This window comes from Harpia harpyja, chromosome 11 (genome assembly GCF_026419915.1).
Source record: "Harpia harpyja isolate bHarHar1 chromosome 11, bHarHar1 primary haplotype, whole genome shotgun sequence".
Classification (NCBI taxonomy): domain Eukaryota; kingdom Metazoa; phylum Chordata; class Aves; order Accipitriformes; family Accipitridae; genus Harpia; species Harpia harpyja.
Window position 1 is genome coordinate 7,573,618 of NC_068950.1, and position 22,217 is coordinate 7,595,834.

The window sequence follows — 22,217 nt, forward strand, 5'->3', positions numbered from 1 at the left end:
ATATTCTGAAGAGCTGAGTCATCTATTCCACACCGAAAAAAGTGGGTTATTCGGGACACCTGCTAGACAACAAAGTCTTGAATAAGGAAATCCTGTCAGCCCCATTTCACAGATCGGAAAACTGAAAGGCACACGGTCTCAATGCACTTTCCCACAGTCTGAGGTCTCTTCTGGGGTAATTTAGCTGGAAGGGATGTCCGGAGGCTGCTTTGTCAACCCTGTGCTGAAAGAAGGGCTAAGTTCAAAGTTAGAGCAGGTTGTCTGTCTCCGGAGATGAGACCAGAGAAGTGGTGGCATTTTCTATTCCAGTGTGTGACCATGCTGACAGTGAAGGTTTTCCTTGCATCCTGTCAGAATTTCTCATGTTGTGCCTGTGCCTGTTGCCTTTCAGCTTTTCCTGAGTGTGTCTGTGGCTCCCCATCAGAGTAGCAGATAACAGTAAGATCTCCCTTTTGCCTTCTCTCCAGGCTGAACAAACGCAGCTTGCTCAGCTTCTCCTCCTACCAAATTATTATCAAATGGTGTCCACTGAACTTGCTCTGGTACGTCACTTTCCTTGTGCTGGGGAACCCAAACTGGAACCAGCTCTCCAGATGGTCTCACGAGTGCTGAGCAGGATCCCTCCCCTTGCCCTGCTGGCTGCACTCCTGCTAGGGTTTGGCCTTTGCTGCACGGGTGTACTCCTGACTGCTGGGTTGCTTGTCCACCCACACTTCCAGGTCTCTTCCTGTGAAGCTGCTTTCTTGCCTGTTGTTTCCAGCCTGTTCTGCTGCAGGGGATTACTCTATCCCAGTGGCAGGGCTGTACATTTGCCATTGAACTTCTTGAGGTTCCTCTCAGCCTATTTCTCCAACCTGTCTAGGTTCCTCTGAATAGCAGCTCTGCCCTTTGGTGTATGAACCACTCCTCCCAATTTGGTGTCATCTCCAGACTTGCTGCCCATATGCTCCATCCTATCATCCAGGTCAGTAGCAAAGATATTAAAACATAAGAAGCCCCAGTATAGACTCCTATGTGTTGGTCCCAGTATTGAGTGCCACTAGTAACCAGCAGCCAACTGGACTCTGAGTTGCTGACCAGTGCTCTTGGAGACCTGCCCTGAAAGCAGGGTTATGGTACTGATACGTATCGCTGTTAGGCTGGTGGTTTTCACTGTGACATGACATACGTCTGTCTTCACTACAATAATCAGCCCTCTAAAATGAATAAGATTGCTGAATTTCAAAGCAGCAGCTCAAAGTAGCACTGAAATTAGCTTGGAGGGGTCTGTTTTCTGCCCCAAGATCCACCAAGAACCTGCCAGGTCTATGGCAAGCTGAGCTTGACCAAAACTTCCTGACAGATGTTAGCCTGAAAAACTTATAATGGAAGCTTTCAGAGTTTTCTTAGGCAACCTGTTGTGCTGTTTAGCAGTCTTCACCATTGAAGGCTTTTTCCACAGTCCTGTGCCTCTTACGGCAGCTTAGGCCTAGAACTTGTCATATTCACCCCAGAGTATTGTATGGAAAGAGGGTGGGCAAGGAATGAGAGATCATCTGTCACATCCGTAGTAGTGAGAATTGCATCTTATGTTCTTAATCCAGTAGGAACTATGCAATGTACTGAAAGTTGCCACTCGGGAGCTTCTAGTGCTTCTAGCTTCCACTTCTAGGTTTGCAGTGGAAAACCATTAGCCACCACATGGAGAGGGGGAAAAAAGTGCGTGAGAGCTTCACCAGGCTTACTTCATGGCCTGAGTTTGGGTGAAGATGGCCATCTGATCTCAGGATGTAGTCAATGCCCCTGGGAGTGTTGGATGCAGAAAGAAAATCTCTTATTTTTACTTTTCAGATAGTTCCAGCTGTCAGACCTGGCTTAAGTCTGACCAAGCCTTTACAGCTGGGTACCAAGGAGGATCCTAGAGATGTGAATGTAGCCCTCCTCAACACCCCTAAATAGCCAAACTCTTGCTGCCAAGACTGGTGACCAGGAAAGATGTTTCTCATTGCTGGTTCACAGCAGAAGCCTGGAGCATAGCACTTGCTATCAAACATGGACTGCACTGCCTTTCTCTTAGCTTAACTGCTCATATATCCCTTCCCAGCCTTCCCACTCTTCTGCAGCTGAGGTGGACTTTTTTGGTTGTTGTCCCAGTTCTTCCTTCCTAGCAGAAAATCCCCCTGTTGTAGGAAGCTGGGATTGGGTGTGATGCAAAGAGTGGGCCCTCTGTTTGAGGTCCAGAAACTGTGCCAGCAGTGCCTAAAAATACAGATTCTGGTTTCTCAATAGAGAAAAATCTAAACTAGTGACTTTGTACCACCTTCTTCCTACTTGACCTCTAGGAAACTTCTGGCAAAGAGAGGAAAATGAGGAAATGAGACTGCTTGCATTTAAGAAGAAACCACATGTACTGCATTTCTGTCCTTAACCGTGAATGCCCAAGAGCCCCAAACTGGGTTTGCAAAAATGATCTGCTGTCCAGCCAAGCAAAAACAATACCAAGAAAGGAGACCTCCTTTTGTGCTCCTGGGGTGGAAGGAAGTGTGTGACCTATTGCTGCAGTCTGATGTCGTCAAAGAAGAAAGTCTCCACAGAAGAGGGGCTGCCTCCCCAGTTCTGAGAATGCAGCTGCAGAGAGGGGTGGTAGTGGCTGTTCCCTGTCAGGGACTTGTAGGTGATAATGGATGTGTCTTGCTGGCCTGAAGTCATGTGCAGAAGGGTTTGCAGCAGTGCTGTAGCAGTAGCGTGATGCCATCAAGCTCTTCTCCCAGCGAGAGGTACAGCTCGTGCTGCTAGAGGAGGGCTTTGGCAGTGTAACTTCAACAGGCTCCTAAGAAGTAAATAATTTCTCGGAGCCGAAAGGTTTGCTTGTGGTGTTGCCTTTCTTCACCAGCGTGGTTACTGGTGTGGTCTGGTTGGCAGGAGGAGAGGACGAATTCACCAGCCTGCCTTGCAGTTACTGCAGAAAAGAACTTTATGTGTAGCTGTGGCTGTAGCCTGGGGCAGGCAGGGAAACCAGGCAGTGTCAGGCAAGTGCACCCTTTGTGTCCCTGAGGTCAGTATTTGCCAAACCTTGAGGCAAGCACAGCTCTGTGTGCTCTAGACACTGCAGGCTGAAGGGACTGTTGCGGGCTTGGCACCCCTCAGGCTTGTTTGCCCAGCAGCAAACGGTTAACAAAGTGTGCAAAGTCAGGGCACAAACACTACTGTGTGCCTTCCTCAGGTGTACAGAGACCATAGTTCACACTGAGATCAGGGCACCTCAGCTGCCTCCAAGACTTTGCATCTTCTGAGGAGTCCTGTTAAGTGTCCTGGGCATCCCCATGCAGACCCAGCTCTGGGTGGGGTTGTGCAGCAATGACAGGAACATGGTGCAGATTTCTTCTGGGTCAAGCACAGGCTGCTGGTGACCACTGAGCTGCTGCTGTAACCCGCTTCCAGCCCTGAGTTTGATTATGGTCCAAGGTCCTGATTAGATGATTATTTTTTTTCCTAGATCACAAAAGGCAGAGGTAACTGGACAGAAGACTTGTGTAAGAATAATTTTTCACCAAGAATTGCATCCAAGTGAAGCTTTTTGTAGCCTTTTTGATTAATTTCTTGCCAGGAAATGAGTTTGTCTCCAGATAACATCTGGCCAATGGGGGTTTTATGACTGCGGACTATCCTCAGTCTGAGGATGCTCGGGTGCAGTATTGGAGGCCTGGTCTTGGGCTCTTGTTCTGCCTGAGGGCCATTTAAGTGAGGACAAGAAGTTTCTGCATTTGAGTGTACAAGCAGCACCTGCGGCTCTGCTTGGACCCTTGACGTCCCTGCAATGGGTACAATGTATGGAAAAGAAACTGCCACTGCAGTGAGTGTTTGTGGCCCCCTTGCCAGCTCAGGTGTGCCTAGCAGAGCCATTCCCATCACACATCCTGTGAGCAGGCCCTTTGCCACATGTCTAGCACTTACCCTCGCCTTGGGGGGCCAGCTGCTGGGGAGCTGTGCCTGGGAGCGGGGCTTGGATGCCCAGCTGGGAGGGTGCTTGGCAGCTTGCTCTGCTCCATCTGGATCTGATGCCTGGGTAAGCCCTGGAGGAATTGTCTCTGAAGAGAGCTCCCTCAAAGATGGCAGGCATCGGCTTAGTGACTGCCTCGCTGGGGGTGTGTTGTTGGTTATCATTAAAAAGTATTGTTTCCATTTGAATATCTGAAACCAGTTTCCCGTTGGTAGGTTTTGTTATGTCTTTTTGTTAAATTTAAAAGCTCCCAGAATCAGATATCTGCTTCTGTGCAATGACAGCCACTTCTGAAACTCCACTTCGATAAGAAGAAAGAGGAGCTGGGTTGCTTTTGTCTCACAGGAAGGGCTGCTGGCCATGGAGCAGCCTGTAACCTCTTTAAACCCTTTGAAGGTTTTAGACCTTGTTTTGGAGTGCGGAGGCAGTGCTCCTGTCCAGGTCCTGGCAGTGCTGCATGTGGGCAAAGGCCTGTTCCTCTTTTCCTTCCTTACTCCTCCTTCCACATGCACAGCTGGCTAGCTTGCTCTTGCATCCCTGGAGGCTGGCCGGGGCTGAGCAGTCATCCCCAGCAGTTCTTGAGGTTGTTATCCTGCCACAGGTAATTACAGACAAGCCTTCTTTAGGGCTTTCTGTCTCAGTATGGGCTGGACTGCAGTGGTAAAGACACTGCAGGGAACAGTCTCCCAGATGGTTTTATTTCTATGTTGGAAGCAGATGCTCCAGAGGGGGTTTGGCAGAGCCATCAGCAGGTGCTTGTCTGTGTGCTGTAGGAGGTTCGCAAAAAGCCCTTCTGTGAACTGTAGGCTTGATTTTCAGATATTAATATTTTGTTATTAGACTATATGAAATGCTGATGGTAGCAGATACTCTGTGTTGTTTTAGGGAAAAGCAAAGATTTCAGATGTTTTTCCACTGAAACTTTCATTTCTCACTAAAACACTATTTTCCCACCAGAAAGAAATCACAAGGCAGCTCAGCCTACTTTATTTTTGCCTCTGCCCCCAACCTCTCCAAAATATTCACCAGAAGATTGTTCCAAGTTGTCAAATCTGGTTTTTAACTCTCTAATAAATAGTTATTTATTAACTCCATAATAAATGGCTTCAGAATAATGCTTATCTACCAGCTTCTCCTCTGTCCTCATCCACTCTCTACTGTGCTTCTTAAAGATAGGAAGAGGGGAAGCAAGAGCAAGGCTGTCCATCAGCTTTGCTTCTGTGCCCTGGGAGTGCTCAGTTGAGATGTAGCCCTGCTGTTTTGCAGGTGGCTGATGGCTCGCACCAGAGGTTCGGTGCTTCAGGGGTGTTGGCAGGTTTTCTCCTTTCTGATGTGTTGGAGGTTCATCTGTATGAATCCCTCCTGCCCTGCAAAATGTCTCAGCTGGACTCCCTGGCTTTTCCTCGTGCCTTTGAGCAAGGGATGTGCGAGAGCGGGGGCTGGACTTCCATCATAGGCAGCAGACATCACACGGTGTGGCAAGGTGTGTGTCTGTCCCTAAGCCAGGGACATGGAGCAGAGCTTGGCGACCCTTCTGGAGCTGCAGCAGGCACTGCACACAGCCCTGGGAGTCATCCTGGGGGTCAGCAGCTGCAGTTCAGAAAACTCTTGATATTGGTGGTGCTGAAAAAAGGGGAAAAAAAGCCCTTGGGGCAAAAAATCAAGTATTTACTCTCCTGCCCAAAACCAACTTGTACGTGCTGATGCAGTGAGTCATAAATCATGTTAGCATCGAGGCAAACAGCCCTGTCCTTGCTCCAGGGCAGCAGGCCCTTTGTGGCATACCGCAGCGTGGGCTGGCTGCACGTGGCACTGCTCCCTGTGCTCCTGCTGCTGTGTCTGTGCCGGCTGGCTGCCGCTTGCCAGCTGCCCCTGCCTCACATCTGCCTGCGGCTGTGGACCCTTGCCAGCATGGCTGGGGTACGAGGCCCCGCGTGGGACAGCCTGTACCCCCCTCGCTGTCTGCCTTGCTGAGGCACAGTTCCCTTCGCCGACCCACATTTGAACGGCAAGGGGGTACCACCGCTTGTCCCCACGCCCCCATGCACGGCTGAGCCGTACATCCTGGGGCTGATCGTATGCTGGCTGTGTTATCCCTCCACTTCAGCTTTCTCAGTTTCACTCCTGCAGGCTGCAAAAGCCAGCAATGCTGATGCAGTCAAGCAGAGCTTGCGCTGTACCCGAGCATAGGCATCCTGTTTCCAAAACAGCCAGTGCAATGCCATAGTCTTCAGCATCCTTGTTCCCAAGGGAAAAACATGGAGAGCTTGAGAGGCAGGGCAGAAGGGGAGAGAACAGGAGGGTAGGAATATTCCTCCCCCCCTTTTTTTTTAAATGAGAAAAAAGCCAATTTGGGAATCCAACAGGAAGGAATGGTAGAACCCAGTCTCCAAATCCCAAGAGGCTTTGGGGACACCCTTTGTTCAGCCGGCTGGGTGCAGGGAGCAGTGTGTGGTTGTGCAGGAGCTCCTGTGGTTTCCTGGCACCGTGAGCCCCTTCCCCCTGAAGGGCATGGGGATGGCCGGGAAGCCCATCACCATTGCCAAGGCTTCACACACCTCCCCCCGGCCCCAGAACAGCTCTCCTGCCTTTTCCTGGAGCTTTCTGGTAAAAAACAACATGCAGGGCTTGATTTAGGTGGTGGTGTTTTTTTCAGATGAGCTTTCGGATGAGATCCCTTGGGCCAGCCTCATGCAGTGGGTGCAGCCGGTGCCAGAGGGACATGTCGGTGCCTGTTGGGGCAGCTGCACCCTCTGGCCTCGCATGCTCCCTGAGGTTTTGTGGGCTCCAGCTCCCCTTGCCCCACTTGGACAGTGACGGGGGTGATTGATTTGCATTACTTGAGTCTTCAGGACGCCCACGGGTGGAAAAAAACCAAAAGAGACAAACACCCGGTAGCATGCACACACAGATACTATAAACCACCTGAGCACAGCCCAGCCACTGCCAATCGCTGGCTGTTGGTGACAAATGGCCACCGTGCTCATGCCGGGAGCTGCCACTGTGAAGGCGCTGCTTTTTGCAGGCTGTTCCTCAGCCTGGCTATTCCCTGCTGCGTGGTGGGTGTTACAGCTCACCCCAGTCACCTATTTCCAGTTCCCAAGTGTGCGAGTAGTGGATATATTTGTGGCTTTGGCATTGTAGAGAACAAGTCCATGTCCTGGGTCATCTAAAATGGCCTCCTCCACCACAATGCTCAAGGGAGGTGCTGGCCCCTGCACACAGCTGATCCCATTAAAACTAAACTTCTGCATCTGCAACCAAAAAAACAAGCAAGCAAAGGCTGAAGAGCATCATTAATACAGAGCAGCCACAGCCATCTGGAGATCACACCTTTAAGCAGCCAGTCACCTGGTAAGCAGCCAGTGGGGCTGGCTTATACCTAATGGCATCTGCAGTGATGCCAAGGGACAAACCCCCAGTCTGGGGGCTGTTTGGGGCCCATCGAGGTCAGCTCTGTCTCTCTCACCTCAGAGAGGTATCAGCATCGCTGGCATCACCCCCCTTAGGCCTGCCTTGCCCTTATGTGCTGCAGTCACCCAAGGAGCCCCTCAGCTGGTGGCTGCTTCTTTACCCTGTGTGCCGCCAGGTTTAAGCAGCCTGAGCCCACCTCACCATCGTGCTGGGCGAACTCCGAGAGGTGCCTTTTGCAAGCTTGCCAGCTTTGATGGTACAGGGGCTGCTGAGTGGTGGCACTGACCATGTAGCACACAGTGACGTGCCCCATCTTGCAGAAATGACACAAAGGCAAGAGCAGCCTCCTAAAGAGGTGCAGGCACCCTCCTGGCCTGTGTCCTCCCTCATTCACCCTGGCAAGCCCTTCCTCGTTCCTTGGAAGGTGGCGATGTGCGAGCGGGGCCAGGTCCCCTGGGTGCCACGCTGCTGGTGGCTCAGCTGGCCACGGCGGGGACAGAGCAAGAGCAGGGATGAGCCTGCAGCCAGCCAGGCTGCCTGGATGTTGGTGGTTGTGTTCACCAGAGAGTAGTGTGGGCATACATGTCCTCCTGGGGTAAACGGGAGCTCCAGGCACCCCGGGCACCATAACCTCATGTGCGACATCAAAGCGGCTGAGGTAAGTGCACGATGCAAATGAGCAATACCTCAGAGCTGGTGCTTAACCACAGCTGTGCTTTTGCATGTGCTGTGGGAATAAGCCGATGGTTCCCCTTTCTGAAGCTTCTTGTATCAGCTCAGAGGTGCTTGTGGTCTACCCCACGGCTTTGGCCCCACCATCGGGGCGGGGTTGTCAGGTCAAGCGTGGGCCCAGCACTGTGGAAGCATGTCCTCCATGGTCCTGAGGCATTGCTGGAGACCAGGAGAGAAGCAGGCAGAGCATGGCTCCCATGGGTACCTTCGCTGGCATCACACCAAGGGCACGCTGCACCCTCCTGGTGCCCCTAACACTAATGCTCCCCCAGGCACTTAATGGCTATTGCTTTTGCTACTAGTAAAGGGGAATATGTAAAAAAAATAAAAGCATGGGCCTGACTGCCCAAACACCACATTGTCCAGGTGATGGAAGAGCAGCTTGGCGCTCCCAGCGACTGCTTACTCGCTGCCTGGTGTCATTTCCATTCCTGTAATTGTTTATTGCTCTGGTATTAAACTTGGGAGAAGCTCCAAGACCATTAGTCATGGCTTCTGTTTTGGGCTTTTACTGGTTTATTCATTAATGTTTTCTGAAAATGGCAACCACAGGCAAAAAAAGTGGTCCCTAGCCAGAGGCTGAGCTGAAGCGGTGGGGATGACCCTGGCAATCGCATATTTTTGTAAGAAAATTTCCAGTCCCTGCAGAAACCTGTCCTCAGGCTTGTGCTCCCCTTGTTGTGTGATGTCTGTGCCACGGGGCCAGGCTCGCCGCATGCCCCGTGCTTGTGAGCCTGGTGCCCTGGGGCACGAGCATGCCCTGGCCACGGGTCCGTGTTTCCTGTCGGTGTCGCAGGCGAGAGGAGCTGTAGCTGCTTTTCAAATCGAAACTGGGGAGGGAGAGAAGCACTAGGGATTTCTTTTAAAGAACAGAGTGTGGAGGCATGTCTGGGGCATGTCTGAGGCATGTCTGATGCATGTCTGAGGCACATTTGCTCCCTCAGGCCAGGGTAACGGTGCTGCCTGCCTGCCTTGTGCTGCCTGCTACAGTGGGGCAGGAGCATGCTGTTCCCCGGCTTGTTTAAAGTCTGGAGAAATTCAGTGTTACAGCATGGCCGGGAAGGGGCCAGGTGAGCAGGAAGAACTGCAGCCATGCAGGAAAAGGCTGTGGCCAGTCTCCATGCCTCTTGGGGGGCTCACAAAGAGCTGGGGGGCTGGGGAGCAGTGGCCATCGTCCTGTGGCACAGATGGGGGGGTCCAAAAGCCCCCTTTTGCTGCGCTGCCCAGTTGGGAGATGGGGCTCAGCCTGTCCCTGTGGAGCAGGTATGTTACCAGAGCTGCAGGCCTCGGCTGGGCCAATGCTGCCCTTGCTCGCAGCTGCGGTCCCTGGGGCTCCCAGCAGCTGGGCAGTGCTTTGCAGCTGCATCAACCCAAAAAAGCCTGGGGAGGGGTGTAGCAGCCCCATTTGGTATCGCTACCAAATCCAGAGCTGCAGGGGCCAGGGAAGCGGCAGGGAGCCCAGCCCGAGCCAAGCACACACCACAGCTGGCCACAAAGGGAGAGGGAGCACCACGCAGCAGCTGCCCTGTTGCCTTCACTGAACGGCTGGGGAAATACTGGGCTATACAGGCTGAGCATGACTGCCAAGAAGCAGCTGACTGGATGCTGACACCACGTTCCATCTCCTCTCAGCCCCTGTAGATGCCGGTGTATGGCTGGGAGCCAGGGACCAGTGTCCCCTCCCCATTGTGCGTGGCTTGCTGGGTGGGTGCTGCGGAACCGTCACTGACTCTGTGCAAACAAATGGCTGTGGTGCCATGGGCCAGGCGTGGGACCAGCCCATGGTGCACTGCTGCAGGAGGTTTTCAGAAAGCCCCTGGTGCCTCAGCTAATCTGTGGTGGCTGCGTGGGGCTGGCTGAGGCTGGGGCATAGCGGGGAGATTGGGGAGGGCTGGGGCTGCTGCCACGGCTCGCTCTGTCGGGGGAATTCCTTGTTAGTTTAGCCACATCTTTGCACCATTCTTATCTGTGGTTTTCTGCTCACTTCAGAAGTGAGTTTTCTATTTAAAGCACATAATCTAAAGTCTAATTCCTTCCTGGGATCACCAGACAGAAGCGCACTGCTCTTCGAGCACAAAGGCTGATGCGTGTCCTTGGCATGTCCCAGCCCCCGGCTAAGAGCTTGCCTGGGGAGGGGGTCCGGGGGTCTCATTCGGCATGAGGTTGCTGCTTTTCCCCTTGTTGTGGGTTGGGCCCAGTGAATTATGTGTCCATGAAAAACCAAGAGGACTCAGTGGTGTAAAGGAGATCTCGATCTTTGTGTGCTTCCTCCTATAGAGTTTTTGTGAGCACTTTGGTTCAGACTCATCTTGGTGAGTCAGAGAACAGCGGAGCACAGGAGATCCATCACTGCAGCCCCATGCCAGCCTGGCTGAGGCCACGGTCCCAGCCCCCAATGGGCGCCCACGCAGCCCTTGGGCAGCCACACGCAGTAGGAAACGCTCCTCCAAAGCCTGATGAAGCCATGACGCAAATACCAGCAAGATAATGGGGGGATTCCTTCTGGCCCACTCTTGCAGCCCATCTCTGGAGCACAAGGTTAAATGCAGCTCACCAGCACCTCGCTGCAACTGTGTGTGGGCAGAGAGCTGGAAGTGACAGCGAGGATGCTTGATGGGGAATGGGCTGAAAAGGGGATGCTACACGCAGCTGAAAGCTTCTCCAAGCACCCTGCACCCAGCCAGGAGGCTGGAGCCCTGGGCTGGCACTGCTCTGGGCAGCACACTGCTGAGGAGGGGGGATGATGGTGAGACCAGCTCCAGCCCGTGTCCCCACCTCGCAGCCTGTGACCACTGTCTGCCCTGAGGCACATGCTGTGCCCTGCAGCTGACATGGTTGAAGACAATTTCCTTTTTTTAAAAAAAAATATAAAGGCTCTTAATGGATCATTTTCTTGACTCCCAAAGGCAGCTGCAATGGCAAGATGAACTTTATGGTGGGGAGGATCTTGTCAAATAGGAAAAGAAAAGAAACCCATGTAAAAGCCTGATGAGAGGCACAATTTCAGCACAACAGTACAGTGTGGTCCCCAGCCCCTTGCTGCTGGTTAGGGCTTTGCATCACATGCAAATAGTCACTGCTAATACGGGAACATGCCACTGCTTCCAGGAACATGGGGAGTGCATGGGAAGCAGTATCTACCCCAGGCTGCACTCGGAGCACCCCACTGACCTGACCTCCATGAATATGGTCCACAGCAGATCTCACCAGGCAGACGCACAACAGGGCAGTTGCCATCCCACCGCAGCCTCTCTGTGCACGCATTTCCTGTGGTTTATCCTCTTTTGGACAACTTGCATGCTGTAAATGAAAGCAGAAGACTGAGAGAAACTTCAGATCCAGTAACTCAAAGGAATTAATGTTGCAGGAACCCACAGGAAACTTGAGAAATGCAAACTTATTTCTCCTGGAGTCGGCACCAACTGGGCCATGTGGCCTAACGCTGAGTGATGGCATACATAAGCATCAAAGAGCAGTGAAACGCTGCTCACTTAGGGGCTTAAATCATTACTCACTGCAGAGATCTACTGTAAGTGAGCTGGCTTCCCAAACGGTAGCTCCCATCCATTAGCTTCCCTGCTCCCAGTAGTCTGAAAACCGATTTATTAACTTTATTCCCTCCATTCCTCCCACATGGCGTCTTGGAGCAAATCACACCTCGTTGACGAGGCAGTCACCAGAAGGCGAGTTAAGCTGGGAACAGGATCCCAATATTTAGCAGCTTGCACTGGGGCTGATTTTGAGCCAGGGGAAGGCTGCAGGCAGCGAGGCAGCCCAGCAAGCCATCCAGCCTTCCCATGGCCAAGGTTTCCCAACGATGGGTGATACTTTGCAGCATTTAGCAGTGATTAAGATTGCTTAAACTTATCATCCGCTGGATTAGCTGACAGCCAGCAGATTGCCAAGAGATTTTTTGAGCCCAGAAGGCGTCAGTTTGAAAGACGTCTAAAAGACGCCTGAAAATCTGTACTGGTGGGGAGGAGAGGGGAAGACAGGTGGTGGTTGGAGCAGGCTTGGCACTGCTGCACTGCCAGCTCGTGGTGAGATGGACGGGACGCAGCTTGCAGGGCTCACTCCAGTGGTTTCCCCTGCCACAGCTATCTCTGTTTTGCTTTTAGGGGCATTGCTGGGTGTCCTGGTTTCGGCTGGGATAGAGTTAATTGTCTTCCTAGTAGCTGGTATAGTGTTATGTTTTGGGTTCAGTATGAGAAGAATGTTGATAACACACTGATGTTTTCAGTTGTTGCTAAGTAATGTTTAGACCAAGTCAAGGATTTTTCAGCTTCTCATGCCCAGCCAGCAAGAAGGCTGGAGGGGCACAAGAAGTTGGGAGGGGACACAGCCAGGGCAGCTGACCCAAAGTAGCCAAAGGGGTATTCCATACCATGGGACATGGGACACTGGGGGCAGTGGGGCCGGGAGGGATTGCCGCTTGTGTACTAAATGGGCATCAGTTGGCAGGTGATGAGCAACTGCATTGTGCATCACTTGTATATTCCAATCCTTTTATTATTATTATTGTAATTGTAATATTGTTATTATTATAATTATTAGTTTCTTCCTTTCTGTTCTATTAAACTGTTCTTATCTCAACCCACAAGTTTTACTTTTTTTTTTCCGATTCTCTCCCCCATCCCACTGGGTAGGGGTGAGTGAGTGAGCTGCTGCATGGTGGTTAGTTTCTGGCTGGGGTTAAACCATGACACCGGGTGATGACTCCAGAGAAATTCCTCCCTGCTTCCTATCAGCGTGGCAAAACTGCCCATCGAGGAAACCAGCTTGTTATCCTCCCTACGGCTCTTGACAAACCCAGCACAGAGACAGAGGGACTGTCATTCCCTGCAAAGGCAAGAAATGCTCGAAAATAAGATCTGCCCAAGCAATTTGCGATTTGTGGTACACCAGCTGCCCACGGTGCCAGAGAGCTGCAGCTCGGGTGCCCTCGGCTCTCTGATCCTCTGAGGCATGGACACACAACTGTCTCAGCTGCTTGGCTCCTTTCTGGGGCCTCAGAGCTGTGCTGGGGTTTCTAGCCAGGCTGTGAAGCTACCCTCGAGTAGCTCCTGCAGCAAGGGTGGGATGGAGGATGGAATCCCGGGGACAAGGCTGTGTCTCTGCTCTGCAGGCAGTGCTCCTCTCAAGGACCTGGTGTCCAGCACTGAGAGCAACACTCCACCCCAGGAGCCTGTCAGCCTCTGATAGCTGGGGTTTTGGTTATTCATCTTTAAAGGTATCTAGAAGATTTACAGAAGTCTTGGGGATGCAAGTGTTGGATTGCTTTAACCCTGGGACAATCACAGTCTTAAGTAGTGCATTTTTACAGTATGTCTGAGTACAGACATACTGTATTATTAAAAGCCTACACAGGGCTCCGTGTGGGGTGAAGAAGTGCCACCAGCCCACAATGCCCAGCATCAAACAACCCTGCTCAGCTTGAGGGACCCTGTGCCGAGATGACAGGGACCGGCCAGCACTCACTAGCTCTGGGGTGTTTGCCTTAGGGGAGCAACACTGCCCCAGGCTTTGGACATCAGGCGTAGGGGCTCCCAGGCTCCTACTATGTGTCTAAGTCAGCCTGGGTCAATAATTTCAGTGAGAAGGTACGGGGAGCTCTGCACAGGAGTGTTCATTTAGCTACCTGCAACTGGAGTTAGCCGGAGGTTGACAAAGCTCCTGCCCTGCATCTGCCTCTCAGCCAGCCCCACAAATCCCCAGTCTCTGTTTCAGCAGGACACATGGCTGAAGGAGAACCAGCCATCTCCATTTCAGAGGCTGGAGCAGCCCCTCCACCTCTGCTTTCTCCATGCCAGGGGTTGGGGCTCTCTCTGGCTACTGGGGGAGTTTTTGCACCCGAGTGTGGCTCTCAGACGGGGGCCGTTGTGCGGCTGGGGCTGCCGGTCATGGTGGGCTCCTGGTGGGCAGTGGCGCTGCCTGCAGACACACACTCCACCTGAAAATTTCCAGCTGACTCGAGCACTTTTGTTTTTTCCATCCTATATTCTACACAAGTCATAGCAGTATTGATGATATCGCTAGGTGGAGAGACATGACTGCACTCGCTCCTAGCACTACGCAGATGACTCCGCCACGTTATCAGCTGAACTTCTCTGGGATTTTTTTTTTTTTTTCTTCAGCCACCAAATACCAGAAGTCTTTTTCCAGCAAAAATGCTGATTTCTTTGCAGTTAAACTGCAACAAACCCATATCAAGCAAATGCTGGAAAGTGAAGTGGATCAAAAGGCATCTCTTCAAATGCTCCTGCTGGCCTGTTGAAATGCCATGGGGACAGTGGCTTTAAAAAGTCCCCCCTTCACTCCAGTGTCACTGCAGGAGAGGGGGGCCCACCAGGCAGGGCTAGTGCATCACAACTTTGAGACAAGTGTGGGTGCTGCGTAAAGCCATAGGGGCTTTATTTTCCAGCACTAGCCAGCATCTTTACCCAGATCTACACTAATTTTGTAGACGGTAATGGTGCAATTGATGAGTCACAACCAGAAATATTATTTATCCATTAGCACAATTATAGTGCTAAGCCTGCCAGAAGTAACACAACCACAGAGAAATTAGCAGAGGAAGTAGAAAAATGACTGGAAGAACCTTTGCCCTAAAGATGGGAAAGTGGGCATGAAACCTGGCAAAGCACAGCACAAACCATTTGAGATTTGATGGTACCTCACAGCTAGGTCTCTTATGGGTACGTCCATGCTCCACCATCAAAGCAGGATGGGGCACCAGCTTGGAGGCAGTGGCCCACTTGCCCCTCTGTCCCAGCCTGCCTGGCCAAGCACCCCAGCCTGGCAAGCCGGTGGGCGTGCTCCCATCGGGGCTCATGTGGGTTTTGGTGCCCGTGGGGAGCTGTCAAGGTTATGTGCAAGAGTGGACCTAAGTGTGGACAGATTTCCCATTGCTCCTGTCTTCAAATTGGGGCTGGAAAATGTCCCAAATTGATGAGAGCCTGTGGCATTAAAAGAAGAGAAGAGAAAACCCCACTTGCACCACGGCTGCCTCCCTGCTCGCTTGCTGCCTGCCTTCAGTTGACCTAGTTGAGTCACGGGGAGATGGTGAGTGAGAGACATCCTGCGCTGTGGTTGGCACTGACACTGCCCGGGGAGAAAAAGGTGCTTCTCCCAAGGGTCGGTCCCTGCCCCACGTAGGCAGGGGGAGCTGGGACAAGAGATGAGTGCCCCAAGGCAGGGCCGGTGGAAAGGGCTGGCTCTCACCTACACCCATGTCGTGCCAGCCTGGCCCTTTTCTCTATGCTGCGGTCCAAAGGGAAAAGCTGATTTCTCTTCCTCTGGCCAGAGCAAGGGACGTTGCTGGTGCCTCTCTCCCAGCTGATATGTGGGAGAGATGGCACAAGCTGAAGGCACAGGTTGGGTGGTGGGGAAAGGAGATGGGCTCTGGGTAAGCTCCTGAAGGGACCTGGCTGGGTGCTAAATGCCAGTTCAGACACATTAAGCACGTTCAGACGTGTTCACTGCTTGCAAGTGCTTTTCCTGCTTGAGTTGGTGTGTCTTACCTGATCATTGCCCCTCCATGGGACCCATCCCAGGCAGACCTGGGGAGCCCTGTGGGGTCAGGACACGCGTTTGACCCTCCTCCCGGGCCTGCTGAACCCAGGGCAGTGGGAAGCAGGCGGTGCTGTCACTGGCTGTGACCCTCTCTGCATCACCAGGCGGGCTGTGGCACAGAAAGCCTTTCCTTGGGAAAAATACAGATTTATTATTATTGTTGGCACTAAAGGTTACTCAGAATTGGGACAGAAATGCAGAGGCAGGCTTTATTTGGCAGACTTTTTTTTTTTTTTCCTGAAAAGTCTTTTATTTGTGTGCAGACCTTTTTTTGCAGAGAAGAGGATCAAAAAGAGAAAACCTCCGCACATGGGAGAGCTGGACTTGGGTTTGGCATGTTGTGGGCTGGAAAACAGCATTAAGAGCTGGACCTGCAGGGCAGGGCTGCAGAGGCTGGAGACAGGCTCAGCTCATTATGCATCAGGGGAACATCCCTGGGGCCAGCTGAGGCTGTCTCCAGCTATAAAGGGAGCGGGGCTGGGGGCCTCTCTACCTGGGGGTTTGCCCAAGGCAGAGCTGGGACAGTGAGGCTTTACTTTACCTCTTGAGGTGCTGCAGGTGAATCCCAGCAGCCATGCTGTGCTGCTGCTGTGTATTTCCATGTGAGCTGGTGGATTGGCCACCACAGCTCCCACCATGCCCAGGACAGACTCCGCAAAAGGAGAAGAAATGCTGTAAAAAACCAAGGTAATCTGGGCTCTTTCCCCTATCGTCTTGAAGTGAGCTGAGCATGTTGGCAGGGAAAAAGTAGTCTCAGGGGAATAAACTTTCTTCCTTCCTCAGATCTGAGTTACCTGTTGGATATGTACTGAAGATGCAACTGAAAAAAAATCAGTCTTTTAAGGTTCTAAAAAAACTGCATACACTAAAAAAGCAAAGAATCCCTAAACACTGGATGAGGAAGAGATGACTTAACAAGAAAAAGATGTCACCAAATGCATGAGCTATACCTTACTGTTTTTGCAGTCTTGCAGTGAAAATATTTAGCAGCTAATGTCAGTGTGGGAGCCTGTCCGGAGGGTTGTAGCTATCTGAGAGAAAATGAAAAGCTCTAAGTATCTGTATAACATGTGAGCTCTGGTGGCACTGAGGGGGAGATGACACTGCTCGGGGGGGCAGGTGGTCACACGCCCCATGGGTTACTCCATCTGCCTTGGTGAGGAACTGGGAAACTCTCCCCATCTGCCCAGCAAAGAGGGTGATTGCCCAAAGGCACGTGGGGCTTACTGTGGGATGCTGGGAAGAGCCTTCTGAGGCTGTACAGGACTTATTGCGGGATGTCTAGGGGAAGGAGCAAACGGGGCAAAAGCAGAGATCAAAGCAGTTTGGGGAGGAACCAGTGTGGGAAAACAGAGGGAAAAGGGGACAAAAGGGACTGCTTGGATGTCTGGCCATGCCCTGTGCCTGATCACTGTGGTGTGTCCTGTCTGCTTATTAAACTCTCTTTAGCTATTTTCCTGGTGAGGGTGTCTGCTTGGTGTGCATGGGTGTCTATGGATGTCGGAGTGCCAGCGATGGCAGAGGCGTCATGGGACCCAGCAGCCAGTGTGATGGGATGGCAGCAGCCAGAGAGACGGTGGTGAGGGTGGGTATGTTGGTGTGTGCGATCGCTACCAAACAGGAAGCCAGGCCAGCTGGAAACTAGGATAAAAGGCTCAGGAGTCTGGAGAATAGACTGGAGACGCTGTATGTCTGAGACCAGCAGCTGAAGGAATCTATATTGTGTGTATATAGGTATATATTTTCTGCTAATGGGCTTTCATCCTGATTAGCCAGGGAGGGAAACAGGATGAGGCCACTGGTGCTGTTTGTGCGAGGACTATGCATTTTCTGCCCGTGCTGATCTGCACGGCTGACTACGTGTATATGTGTGTATGTATATATGTACTGTGGGTGGGTGTATGTATGTATGTACTGTGTGTACGCACACTCAGCCTTACTGCTGGCTGGACCCAGGGAGTCGGAGCTGCGGCAGCCTCACCTCTGTCGGGCTGCCAGATTTGGCAAACCCTAACACAAACCAACCTCAGCGCAGGCTTCTCCAGCGGGACATTGGTATGAACCCATACCTGCTTGCCTGTCTTCAGAGAAGTGTCCCCTCTCAAGCCCCCCCCAGGGTGGCGCTGGCTGCAGGCAAGGGAGCCCCGAACATGCTCCTGAAGCCCAGCCGTGTTCATATGTCTATGGGAGAAACTAGACAGGGCTGTTTATATTTCACGTAGGGACTAGTGAAAGTGGTAGATGAAAAAGAAAACAAACAGGTCAACTGCAAATATTGGTGTTGAGGGGCTGACTGCTCGGCCCCCTGGGTTTCATACTGCTGCACCCCTTGTACTTTTGCCTGCGTCCCTCAGGGCTGGCAGCGTGATGGCTGCATGGGATGGGCAGGGAGCCAGAGTCTCTGGGGGCTCTGGCTGCGTCCACAGCCATTGTGCTGTCCCCCTCTTTAAAGCCTGACGGAGCACGAGTGCTGCTGTGTGTAATACAGAGAAAACCTCCGGCCGGGGTTAGTCATTTGAGGCTCTCGATACTGCCTCGCAGCCCTCTGAACTGGCGCTGCGGAGGGGCTGGACGCACTCATCTGTAGAGCCCCTGCGCATACCGAAATACGCGACGTGATGGCTGTGAGTGCCCCCATCCATGGCACCCGTGGGCTGGCTGCTCCTGCAAGTGCACATGGCCTCCTGCCTGCTACGACGTTCAGCCCTGGGCAAACAGGGCCTGGCCGCTTCTTTTAGTTGTAGGAGAATTATACAGCAGCTGGGAAACATTTCCTGCCCCTGTTGTGTTACTGGCTTATGTCACAAAGACAGTGCAATCAGCATTAGATGGGCCTGAAAGCCTCAAGGACTATCTGCTGGGGCACCCTGGGAGAACAGGCCAAGGACTGCTTGTATTTTGGAGATATGGGCCTTTTCTCATCTCACCCAAAGGTAAAAGTTTAAACCTATGGAAACCCTGTTGTAATAAGAACTTTTCAATCATTCATTCAAGCTGCATCTAGACAATTCAGTCTTTTGCAAACGAGGAATAAAGAATAAAAAGAGAAAACTGAGAGCAGGTTGTTTCTGTCTGTTGCGTTAAAGCAGAGATTGCCATCGGGTCCCAGCAACCTCCCTCACGCAGGGTCCAAAGAAGGAAACAGTGATGCTGTGGGGAAAATCTCTATCGGGGCTCGTGCATGACCAGGGTGAGTGTCAGGAGAGTTTCCAAAGGTTTCAGATGGACATTTCCCGATATAGAAACTGTTAAGCTGGATGCAAGCGCTATATTTGGTGCTTTTACCGTGAGTAAATATGATTTAATTGTTGAAGAAATGGTCAGGGCTTAAGGAGTAGTGACCACAATCTGATTATAGGCAGTATGAGCAAACAGAGGGCAGCCCCAGCCAGTAATACAGCTACTAGATGTTTCAAAAGGGCTAATAGAAATTAGGGGAAATTATGAGCAAAACTGACCAGGTGGAAAAAACAATAACTAAATGACTGTGAATGGAAAGTTAAAGAGCTCTTTAAGAAGTGTTTAAGAAACAGTGAAGGAAACAATTTAGCCAGAAGTTTAACCTGATAGCTGTTAAAAATAAGAAAACAATATTCAGAAAACAAGAAAACAAGAGTTCATATTGTCTATGAGGGAGATGCTATGAAGCACCATGCTGGTCAATGTGCTTTTGTTGACAACAGATCTTCATTCAGTCTCCAGAGCTCCATAACTAATGGATAAATCTTTGCTGATGAAGCTGATGTGAGAGGCAGGGGAAGCAGTATTGCATGCATCCTGATTAGAAAAGGATGAGCATGTCATCCCAATAAAACACCTGCAAAGGGATGAATTCACTCATCAAGTAGGAAATGGTGCTGCATGTGGGTCTTTCTCGCTGGGCTTGGCTGCGGCAGGAATGACGTCTAACCCTTCTCCACCTCTTTAATGCAACAGTTGGAAGTAAATGTAAGACCATCACCACCGATTTAAAAAGCACAAGTCACCCCAAGATAGAGGGACACATGGTAGAGGCTGGGGTTTGTAGACAGAGCTGTTGCAATCTCCATCCTGTCTCTGTCCTAGAAAGGTCAGCAGCTCTTAATGCCTCCCCTTCTTTTTGCAGTCTCTGCCCACCGACCATCTGCTCATGCTCCACTGCAGCTATTTAAGGGAGCTAATAAGAGGTAGTACCTCTGCCTGCAAATCTTCCCCCAAACCCTGCTCGCAATTCCTATCATCATGTTTAAAAAAAGTGAACAGGTTAGAGAACCACAGGAATAATCAAGAGCCGCAATAAAATCTCATTTTCAGGAGAGATGATTTTGGGAGCATCTTTGTTGGCCAAAAAACTCCCACGGGGGTCGTGAGGGGAAGGAGACAGGTCAATGACGACAGTGCCATATAGGCAAGAGAAACCACTTCCTTGATGCACGGCAGAGGTGTATGTGGAGTATCACTGGCTTCGTGTCCCTCCTGGGGGTTTCTAATGCCACAGGAGTGACTGGGAATGGAGCTGGCTGAGCCAGGGAGCTCTGCAAGATAAGCTGCATTTCTGAATGTCAGCTGTAGAATTATTTCAATTTTTTTCATAGATTGTTATTCCTCTTTACCAGAAAAATGGCAAAAGATGTATTCGATTTTCTCTCCTGATACCTTACGGTGTGATGGTATGGTATGGTATGGTATGGTATGGTATGGTATGGTATGGTATGGTATGGTATGGTATGGTATGGTATGGTATGGTAGGATTTCTGACTGAAGCAGCTACTGAGGAAAAGGAAGGGAGATTGGTATGACTAAGTTCACCTTGACATTTTAAATGTGTCACAGTGAACGCTTAGCCCCTACCCACTCAGCTGATACCGTGGTAAATGAAGTCTACTCTGAGGAACAGAACAGCACAGTCCACAGGGGCTCACTGAAAAGAGATAACACTGAGGGCAAAGGTCACCACCAACAATGGAAAATCTGTTACGTCAAAAAGGGGGCAGCAGCTGACCTTTAGAAACCTAACAACTCTGGTGTGAAATGTGGTGGCTACCAGCTGCGGGAATGCCAACTTCAGCTTGCTCGGGGGTCTAAAACTGCTGCCCGTTGGGGTCTGTGCTGAACAACATGACACTGCCGTTAAAAAATGCCATTAAACAAGCAGCTCTTTGCCAGTCACTGTACCTGCTTACAGATGCCACCTAGCTTGTCCCAGGGCGCTGGGCATGCCACAGTCCCTAAACACCAAGAAAAGCTGCCACCACTATCAGAAGGGCAGTTCCTAATCCTGCCTGGCTTTGCCATGCCCAGGGCAGCTGGAGCGCAGCATTGGGTCCTCTTGGAAAAAAGGCTTCTCTTGGCCCGAGGATGGTGACAGCCAGGTAAAATGACTCTGTGCACAGCAGTGAGGAACCAGCAGCTGCTGGAGGTGTGCCCTGGGGAACACATCTGCCTCTCACCCCACTGCTCCCATAAAGCAGCTCGCTCAGAAAAATCACAGCGCAGCACTCTGGGATGAGGCACAGCGGGGTTTACTTGGTGCTGACACTCCTCTTTTGGGATCGCCCCACAAAATCCTGGCTCCACATAAATGTCAATATTTTTATTTGTGATTTCACAGCATTTTCACAATTTCCTTCCGTATTTTACACTGCCAAAAGTAGCCTGACTAACATAACTCCTTCCTACTGGCTCTGTGCCTCTGCTGGCAGAAATCCTTGACGCACACATCAGCCAAAGAGTGCCTGTAAGCAAGGAGCAAGAAAAAGCCACGTGGAATTAAAATCAAGGGTGAGAAATAGTCCACGTAGTTCAGAGACACTGGAGCGAGCAGGAGTCCACAGCTCATTGGCTTTGATAAATAAATCTGGCTTAGTTACAAATATTTTATTTCTGGAATGGATAGAAACATTAAATGGCAATAGCTGGAGCACACACTGAGCAGCAGGACCTGGATGAAAATCTTGCCTTTGTAACACTTCGCTTTTTTCCCCCTCCTATATAACTGCAAGGCTTCCTTTGCTATTACCCACTGTTTTACTAAATCAAACCATGCGACCAGTTATTCTGGAGGCAAAGACAGCCTTCGTGGAAAATAAGCAACCGCACACAAGAAGACAGCCCAACACCAGGTGTAAGTTTTATTACTTGACTGCAGCCATGACAGCAACAGCACTGCTCTCCTAGTAATTTATTCCAAACGGAGGCCAAACCTTTAAATTACAGGCAAAGACTACCGGCAAGAGCCAAGAGGCCAGATCTCGCCCGTGAGCATGGCGCTTGTGCTCCAACATTGCCTGTGGTGGTTGTGGAGAGAGGGTACGCAGACCCTCACAGCTGCCCTCCAGCTCCCATTGCCGATAGCGGCAGCCATCTCGGGCAGCAGTGGTGTGCGGTGTTACTGCCTGGGTTTGCCTGTCCAAGTAATGCCCTGGTGTGAGGGGCCAGCCACCAAACCCCAGCTCCCAGGAGAAGCTCTACTGCACTGGCCACCAAAGGCACCACCAGGGCAAGCAACATCTGTCCCCATCATGCATCCCAAAGACCTGGC

At 51.3% G+C, this 22,217-nt stretch overlaps 1 protein-coding gene across 1 annotated transcript in view; it reads right to left on the bottom strand.

Moving 5' to 3' along the window:
* The window catches only part of PRDX6 (peroxiredoxin 6), a 202,735-nt gene that overhangs the window by 26,594 nt on the left and 153,924 nt on the right, over positions 1–22,217 (bottom strand). The window lies entirely within an intron of this gene.